Source organism: Cyclopterus lumpus, chromosome 16 (genome assembly GCF_009769545.1).
Source record: "Cyclopterus lumpus isolate fCycLum1 chromosome 16, fCycLum1.pri, whole genome shotgun sequence".
Taxonomy (NCBI): Eukaryota; Metazoa; Chordata; class Actinopteri; order Perciformes; family Cyclopteridae; genus Cyclopterus; species Cyclopterus lumpus.
This window is the reverse complement of record NC_046981.1, coordinates 3,542,484-3,552,018: the sequence shown is the minus strand read 5'-3', so window position 1 is coordinate 3,552,018 and position 9,535 is coordinate 3,542,484.

The following is a 9,535-nucleotide window of genomic DNA, read 5'->3' as shown; positions in this document are numbered from 1 at the left end:
CGCTGCCGCCCGCGGTGAGAGACGGGCCCCGTTTTGAATACCCACTAAAGAACTCCTAAAAGAAAGAGAAAGAAAGGGACTTTGTTTGCGTTTCAACTTGTGGCGTTTGAGACGGCGCGAAGGACGAAAAAACACACGGCCGCCATTTTATTTTGGAGACTGGAGGGAAAACGAGTGGTCGGCAGGACCGGGGGACATGAATAAAAAACAGAAAGCTCGCCTCAAACGGCTCTTGAGCAAGGCACCTATCCTCCTTTTAGAGGATAGAAGGGATGCATTGTGGGTCGAGGTGTAGGGATGAGGTTGCTAGAATTGAGCTGGAAATTTACTGGAACAGGGTCCGATTTTTTTTTTATTCTCCGTCGTATTACTATTCTTTTTTTTTACGGCCTTTGGTGTACCAGGTCACGGCGGATCATCAGGGTAAAAAAAAAATAAAAATAAAAACATCCCTGCATAACACAAATCTACCACTGATCTGCTTACTCACGTCCACAGAGCGCACACACCGACAGAGTGCCCGATGTGAAAGATGTTATGAGCCATTTGAATATGGCGGAATAAGGCAGCGGGGGAAAATCCTCTTATGTCACACTAAATAAAGTTTTTTGGATGGAAGTGTAATCTCTAATCCATCCCCCCCCCCCATATATCAGTAATAGCCAGGTTTTAGTGTAAGCTCTACCATTTAGATTAAACAAACTCTGGCATCTATTCCACTTCCACTGCGTAATGAAAAATGAAAAATCCAGAGGAAATGGTCATTTTACGTGCATGGAGTCGGGTAGACCAATTACCTCCCCGACTCCCGTTTGCCCTCAGGTGCGATGCTAATCGGGGTCTCCGGGGGCAACGCCACAACGCAGTCGCCGGGGGACGTTCCGGTTTCGGGGAGGATGCCGGTCTCATTCCCGCTGATGTCCAAAGCCTCTCAGACGGGTGTTTGTTTCTGGCTCGATTTGAGACCGTCGGACACAACGAAGCACTCGGGGGCATTAGCACGCGGCTATTTAAGGGAAAGGCTTTTCAGGGCGTGCGGAGAGAGCAGATTTGTAATTTAAACCCCGGGACACCGAGGTGTCGGGTCATCTGAGGACACGAGTCAATGGAGTGCGTAGACAACAACAAAAGAAATAATAAAAACACCCCCAGACTTTTAAAAGAATGAGAAACTGTGTGTGACATTTAAAAGAGAACCGATCTCGGATTCCTCGCGTGGTTCTCTAACTGGAAAATAAAGCAAGAGGAGCGACTTCATGCTGCCAATTGGAGGAGATCAATATCTCTAACATAATAGCTTTTGTTTTTCGATTCCAGCTCAAGGATCTACTTTTGGGCAATTCGGTTGCTAATCAGTTTCGCCGTTTCTTTTGCTTTCTTATGAGATGAACTGAGTTGAACCCCTCCCCCCCCCCACGCTCTCTCTCAATTTCCTGCACGGCCTCCTCAATGGGGTCCGCCGGAATAGCAGGAGACAGCGGGCCACTAGCCACTAGCCGCTAACACTCCTCAGCGAGCGTTGACATCCTTCACTGCGAGTGAAGGATTGCAGGGAGTTAGTCTCCCCCCCACCCACCCCTCCCCCCATTGGAGGGTGACATCAGCGGGACGCGGTGGCACCGCGCGGCGTCGCGTTCGGAGTCGCCGAAAAGGACTGAAGCTCCATTGTCTTAAATCATCTCACGTGCTCATCGGATGACACGAGGAACCTCGTCGTCACGGATGAAGGGACGAATGAGATAAATAAATATAATACAACAGTGAATAAATTGATCACGTTAAAACAAAAATAATATATATATATATAATAATAATAATGTTGAAAATACATATATATATGTATAATTAGAGGGAAATAAAATAATAAATAAAATATGTATAAATACTAAAATCATAGCATAAAAAACAAGACTACAAGGCTACAAAATCTACTAAATAAAAGCAAGAATGAATAACTACATTTAGATGAATACAACATATCAGTAAATGGTCAGTTAACCATCAAGAAAACACTAAACTAGAGCTCAAATGCCACTTCCTTGAGTAGGGCGTCTATAGGCGGCCAATCAGATGCCCGTTGGTCTTTGAGTCTCAAACGGCTTCAAAATGTTGCCTCTCCATGCGGTGGCTGAAAAGCATGGATTAAACCACACTGCATGCCCTCGTGGGAACACACACACACACACACATGCATGTGTGTGTGTGTGTGTGGTAAGTAGGTAAATAAGATGGAGCAATTAGCGGGACAGCCTGTGATGATGATTCAGGTGACGTTGCAGGCTTACGCCGGAGAGACACATGCTGAGAGGTGTGACTTGAGAAGGTAGGAGGAAGGGGATTGGCTTGATCAGGGGCTGGAGGTGACTCCTGCGTAATCTGAACGATAAATAATCCAGATCCCAGGAAAGATTACGGGGGGGGGGGGGCATGAAACCGGATTGTTAAAGCATTTGGCACCTGTTGATGCGAGCCTCAAGATATTTATATATATATATATATTTTAAAGGCAATAACAATGTTGATCTTCAAAGTTATCCCTTTGATGTGTGGTATGAACCTGCGTCGCTGTGAAACTCCACAAGGAACACTTACAGTCCGCCATTCGGAGACGTTACAGTGTGTGTGTGCGTGTGCTTGTGTGTGTGTGTGTGTGTGTGTGTGTGTGTGTGTGCGTGCTTGCTTGAATGCGGTGTCACCTCCTCTGCCACCAGTAATTGTTTTGTCCTCGGGCACACATGTGAGGGCTTGACAGCTCAAACCTGGCAACCCTGTCGCTCCAACAACAGGGTCTAATGAAGCAGGCAGTCGGATGGGAACGATGCACCTGCTGTGTGTGCGTGTGCACGTGTGTGTGTGTGTGTGTGTGTGTGTGTGTGTGTGACTGCGTTACACGTGAAACATGCAGGAGGCAGCCAAACGTGTTTCCATCTATTGAGACTGGAAACAGATGAGGCGGCAGTGGTTTATTTTAACGTCGCATTGACACGATTGGTTGAAAAGCTGGAGGATCTGGAAAGATATAGAGACGGAGATGCAGAGGAACAAGTGCACGTGGGGGCGCACGTGGGAGTGCACATGGGCGTGCACATGGGAGTGCACGGTCGAGAGGAAGAAGACAAGCGGGGGGGGGGGGTGTAATGCTGTGAAAAAATAGCATTTGAGAGGGAGACGAACTCCCTGCAACCTCTCAAAAGCTCCGGAAAAGAAACAGAAAACTGTGGTAAGCCATTATCACCATCACCATCACCCTCCTCCTCCCCTTCCTCCTCCTCCCCCTCCTCCTCCTCCTCGCCCTCCCCCCCTCCTCCTCCTCCTGGTGGCTATAATCATCCTCGTTTTTTTGCTCCAGTTATCCTCACTGCCACCTTCACCAGATATCACTTGCGGCGCCTGGCGCAGCCTGTTGTCTCTCTCTGCCTCATTTGAATAAAAATTCTCAGAGCGCAAAAAAAAAAGGTAAGAAATAATAAATAAATAACTCTCAACTGTCTCACCTTGCAAATCAGATACATCATATTTTCACAGAAGGCAATAAAAGCAGCGCGGGGCCCAATTCCCCACGGATTTCTGGAAGACAGGGGGGGGGGGGGGGGGCTGTATTTCAAGCTCGACTCATCAATATGCAAAAAAAAAAAACATCAGAGCGTTGCATTGCCACACGAATATTCCCTCCACTGCACTTCTCTGCAAAAAGAAAAGTGCATAAACATCATCACACTAACAATAATAAAACAAGCTTCGATTTGAAATTAAAGGATGCAAATCTTGTGCAAACAGAAGAGCGAAAGCGTTTTTGTTGGAATGCACTGGGAATCAAAGCCCTAAATTGCCATGTGTGATTTGAATACTCTGAGGCAAATTGTCAAATCAAAGAGGCGTAGAAGAAAAAAAGAAAGAGAGAGAGATGACTCCAGGGCTGAACATCATTGTGCTATACCTTTTATTTGGGAAGAAGTGAACAAACTCTAAGCACTGGATTACATTTCAAAGTGCAGAGCCCGGAGCGTGTACAGTGTGGGAGAGAGGTGCAGTAGCGTGGGAGAGAGGCGTAATCACTATGACCTACAGTGGTGGGGGGGGGGGGGATGTAGGTTAACTTGGTCCCTCTCTGCTGCCTGCAGGGCTCCGGCTCTGCCTTTCTCTTTTCTCCAGTCTGCTCCCTGCGGCCTGCCCTTTTTTCCTGGGTTGGTAAATCCCCGCTCCTTTAATCTCCTTACTCAGCTACATCCTCTTTAAAGATGCAGAACCCACGGGAGAGTCGTCAACTGGGAGCTGGTGCTGGGCGAGGCGGGGGGACGAGGCCTGGGGTGGGGGGGGGGGGGGGGGGGGGGGGGGGGTTAGTGGGAGAAGATGCACTTGGTATTGAGAAATAAATATGTCTTAAAGTGACGGTGGGAGAGCACGCCGTCACCTCCTGACTTTCCTATAGCTAATCGGGGATTACATCAAGTCACTGAACGTGTGCCCTTTAAGAAGTCCCTTATTGCTTATTGAAGAAGACCCGGCCGCCGTGCGCGGTGGGCGGGGGCGCGCACGAGTCAACATGTGACGATGTGATTCAAATGGATCCCACTGTGGCACTCAGTGGACTCAATATGGCACTTTAACACACACACACACACACACACACACAGACAAGAAACACCAGTAACTGCCCGTCAAGCCATGCACGAACTACATGCTTCTAACACGCACACACTCGCCCATATCAATACCATCAAAGGCCCTTTCCACTCTGCTTCCCTCATCAGAAGGCGCTGTTGTGCGCCAATGCCTGTCAATCACCCGCATGGTGTCACGCGCAGCAGGCAACGTTTCAATAAATGGCGCATCACCTGAGACTCTGTGTAGGGGGGGGGGGGTTTGTGGGGGGGTGGAGATGAAAGTAATCCATTCACAAAAGGGATCGCGCTGCACATGCTACTGAGCGCGAGGAGACGAGCCTCTAACTGGAGATGCGTTTCTTTCTTTTTCTGGGTCGTCTTTCAATTGTGCGCGTCTTTGAAGTTTTGGCACGCCGCGTCGGGTCGTCCACACACCGGGAGAGAAAAAAAATAAATAATATGAAATAACAAGAAAACCAAAAGTGTGTCATGTGGAGGAAGCACTGTAGACCTGCGCGTGCGAATTAATATGTCATTTAATATTTCACAATAATAATACCAAAAGTTATCGCGCCGTTCAAGTGCGCATTTTCCACCGCTGGTGAACCCAAGACACGCACACACACACACGCACACACGCACACGCGCGCGCGCGACCAGCGCTGTGCTGAGAGTGGGAGGTCGCGTTACCCACAGAGCGGCACCCACCGCGCGCACCGGTCCGCCGCCTCCGCGCCATTGTTTTTACGCGCCGTGTGCGTAAAAACGCACTCACGACCGCATTGTGATCTCCAATCAGTCGGTACCTGTTTCCCAGAAGTAGACCGACTTCCCGTCGTCTGTCTGCGCGCGAGCCTCCCGGAAGCCACAGAGCAGCAGCAGCAATGTCACCAAGAGGCAGCGGCAGCTCCCCTCGGTCCGTATTCGGAGGGTCCCTGCTGCGCCCCTCCACCCTCGCCCCATGGTCCGCCACAGGAGAAAAGTAAATCCACTCAGCTCAGGAGGTCAGCGGATGGCTGTGTCGAGAAGAAGAGGAACAAAAATAAAAAACTAAAAAACACTATAGTCCAAAAGGCAACAAGAAGTGAAGTGGGCTTCAGGCGGAGGCAGTGAGGACAGGTAGCGGACCGGTCCACTTGGTCTTTCGTGAAGGACTGAGAGAAAGAGAGAGAGAGAGTCGCTTTCTCCTTTTTAAAAAAAAAATGTGTATATTTCTTTTTATTGCTCCCAACTTGACAGGATGGTCCCGGGGGGGGGGAACGCCGTCAGTGACGTCAGTGACGGGGACTGAGCTGCGGAGGGTCGGTCCGGTCTTCCTCCTCCATCGCGTCCTGCTTCCTGCTGCCGTCGCTGCCTCTGCTGTCCTCCGGGCTGCGGAGCGGTGTCTGCAGTGCTCTCTCTCTCTCTCTCTCTCTCTCTCTCTCTCCGTCTCTCTCCCTCTCCCCCCCTCCTTCCGGTGCCACCCTGCGCTTTCTCTTTTTTTTACACTCCTGGTTTTTTTTCCCTTTTTTTAAAATATATTTTTCTCCCCTATCCTCATCTTCTCTTGTCTCTCTCTCTCTCTCTCTCATTCCCCCACTTTTTATTATCACACTCTCTGCATCTCAGCTACTCCTCACTTTCTCCCCCCCCTCCTCCTCCTCCTCCTCCTCCTCCTCTTCCTCCACTTGCAGTGCTGGGAAGGCGACTGGAGACCAGCAGTGCTCACACTGGTCTCAGAAGCTCCCATAAGCACTGCTTCCAGGATCAGAGACAAGCGGGGCTTAATGCAGAGCGAGAGAAAGTGGAGGGGGGGAGGAGGGGGGAGGGGGGAGGAGCAAAACACTGAGGGAGCGAGAAGGAGATGGGGGGGAGGGAAGGAGGGAGGGTGGGTGTTTATTCTTGTGAGAAAAAGGATGTGAAAGTGAAGCGGCGGTGAGCGACACACGGTAACAGCTTAATACTTCTGTGTAAAAATACACATACATACTTTTATATTCTCCATCACACCAACACAACAACACATGCAGAGAAAACGACGACGCCAACCTGTAGCTGCTACTTTGCCAGAGAATGACTGAGACTGCGTCTGCAGGTGTCACGGTTTGACCTTGGGAGGGTTTTAAGTGACCTATAACATGCATGTATTTTTTTAAATGAAGCATTTCATGTCATATTGGTGAGAAAAGAAAAGAGCCGGGGTACTTAGTGTAGTGATACACAGAGGGCCGCCACGAGGAGCTCCATCAACAAGAAGGATGCATGGGAAAAGATTGATTGGCCAACTGTTTGACTATTGTGCATGGTGCCAAATGTGTAATTGGATCTCGCTGATTACCACTTAAAGAGAAAGTCAGGGGGAAACGTCTGGATTGATGGTTTAAAGGATAAGGCCGACGATTGTCAAAACAAAAAAAACTCTGTCCTCTCCTTCCACCAGCGGCACTTGGGCCCAAAAGCCATTTTGCGTCAATTAAAAATATATATGAATCTTTGAAAAACGTTGTTGTTGGATCAGAGGAGGGGGGGGGGGGGGGGTTAATGTTCTGTCCTGACCGAGGCCAGGACGCCTCACCGGCAGGCTGTGAGTCATTTCTTTTCTCTTCACTCGGACAGCAGCCTGACGGGCGCCAGACGTCCAGAAGACGCTTCTGTCATCTTTTATAATTGGAATAGACAAAAAAAAAGTATGGAAGCGAGCGGCCACCGGCCAGACGTTGATTGTAAAGCCAGAGGCCCCTCAAGATACGGCTCCTCTAATGGCAGCTGAAGGCTGTCTGGAACAAACAACAACAACAACAACAACAACTTGTTTGCATTAAAGTGACTGGACAGCATGCCTCGTTGTGTCTTTTTTATTATTATTTGATGATGATACTTTTTTTTATTAAGATGATACTCTGCCGATCCAATACGGTTAATTAAAACCTTTCAATTTATTCCAGTTTGTTAACCATCAGCAGACGTCTTTGTCGTTGTTGTTATTGTTGTTTTTGAGGGCAGGAACCGAACGACACAAGTACCTTCTTTGGGGGAATGAAAACGAGACCGTCTGCGTCGTCGATATCTTTAAATTAGATTTTGCTTCCAACATCAACAAAAAACGTCAATTTTTATTATTCTTTTTCTCAGGAAATCCAGAAAAATAAAATTCGCCACTTGATTAAAAAAAGATGTGAAGGCAGCGTAAGTAATAAGTACACAGCAGCCTCATCGTCTCCTTCCTCAAGCTCTTGACATGGGCCATTAGTCTACGGGGCTAGAATCCCATGATCTTATTATTTATAATAAGAAAGGTGACGTCATGGAAAAGATTACATCTTCCCACTTATTAGTATTAGCTACGACCATGAATAATCCTTTCTGGGAAAGCTTATGCTCCGAGGCACTGACCAAAAACCAGGAGAGGAGCAGAGGAGGAGAGGAGGAGAGGAGGAGAGGAGGAGAGGAGGAGAGGACCCCCTCAACACATTGGAAGGAGCACAGCTGGAGGCATTGGCTCCACTAATGAGACCTCGACCTGAAGACTAGACATCACTTGTGGGAGCGATGCAGAGATATAAATGGATGAGATGTTAGAGGAGGCCGATACGTCCCTGTGCTCACTTGACTCATTGTGACTCATTGTTATGATACGATGCACAAATATGGGGAATATCGGAGCAGAAAACTATTTTCTTTTTACTCATTTTCTTTCGGTAATAAGTAGTAATAAGTGGTTATAAGTGATAATAAGTGATAATAAGTAATAATAAGTAATAAAATGTGATAAGTAATAATAAGTGTTAATAAGTGATAATAAGTAATAATAAGTGTCAATAAGTGATAATAAGTAATAATAAGTGTTAATAAGTGATAATAAGTAATAATAAGTGATAATAAGTGTTAATACGTAATAATAAGTGTCAATAAGTGATAATAAGTAATAATAAGTGTTAATAAGTAATAATAAGTGATAATAAGTAATAATAAGTAATAATAAGTAATAATAAGTAATAATAAGTGTTAATAAGTAATAATAAGTAGTAATAAGTGATAATAAGTAATAATGAGTGTCGGCTGACGATGTAACGTCAACAGTGTGAAGCTCACTGGATCCACACAGGCAGACAGACAGGTAGACACACACATACACACACAAACACACAGACACACGGACACACACATACAGACACACACACAGACACACAGACAGACATACAGACACACACACACAGACAGACAGACAGACAGACACACACACACACAGACACACACACAGACAGCTAATTATTCAGCACAAATACAACGTTCTACTGCATACTGTGCACTTTTGATGATGTTAAAATAATGAGAAACTCAGACAATATCTGTGGTATTGGACGATAATTAGTGTGTTTAGCACAAATCCGTTCTGGGTTCTTTGACCGTAGACTTGGTTCACTGTATTTTGTTGTATTTTTGCTGCATTTTATATGATTTTATATCATTTCATTGATTATATTTTAGACCCGGCATGTCGAGTCCTTTGAGACATGCCGGGAATGAAAAGAAACAATTACCTCCGATGCATAATTGTGAATAATTCAGACTCTTTGCTGTATAGCACAAGTAAATCCAGGTCAAATGGTGTTAATGCTGTGTTTTTTTTAATCATTCAAGCTTCATTATACATTATCATAAGACTTGTTCCTGTTATTTAATCCGCCATGTTTAATTAAAAGTGGTCCTCTATGCTGCTTTGTTCCTCTGAGCGGTTGCTTATCAGGGATTTGGGGTTTCTTGACTTAATAATAAAAGAAGATAATATTCTGAGGGGCGCATTATATCGCCTAAAAAAATACTTTTTACTCGACTTTCAAATGAAAATCTCATTGCGTTGTTATATAATTAAACAAAAGCATCCCATCGCAGGGCTGTCGTCCTCCCGTGGTCCACAGTCACAACATGTGGGATGGTTGCCGTAGCGACAT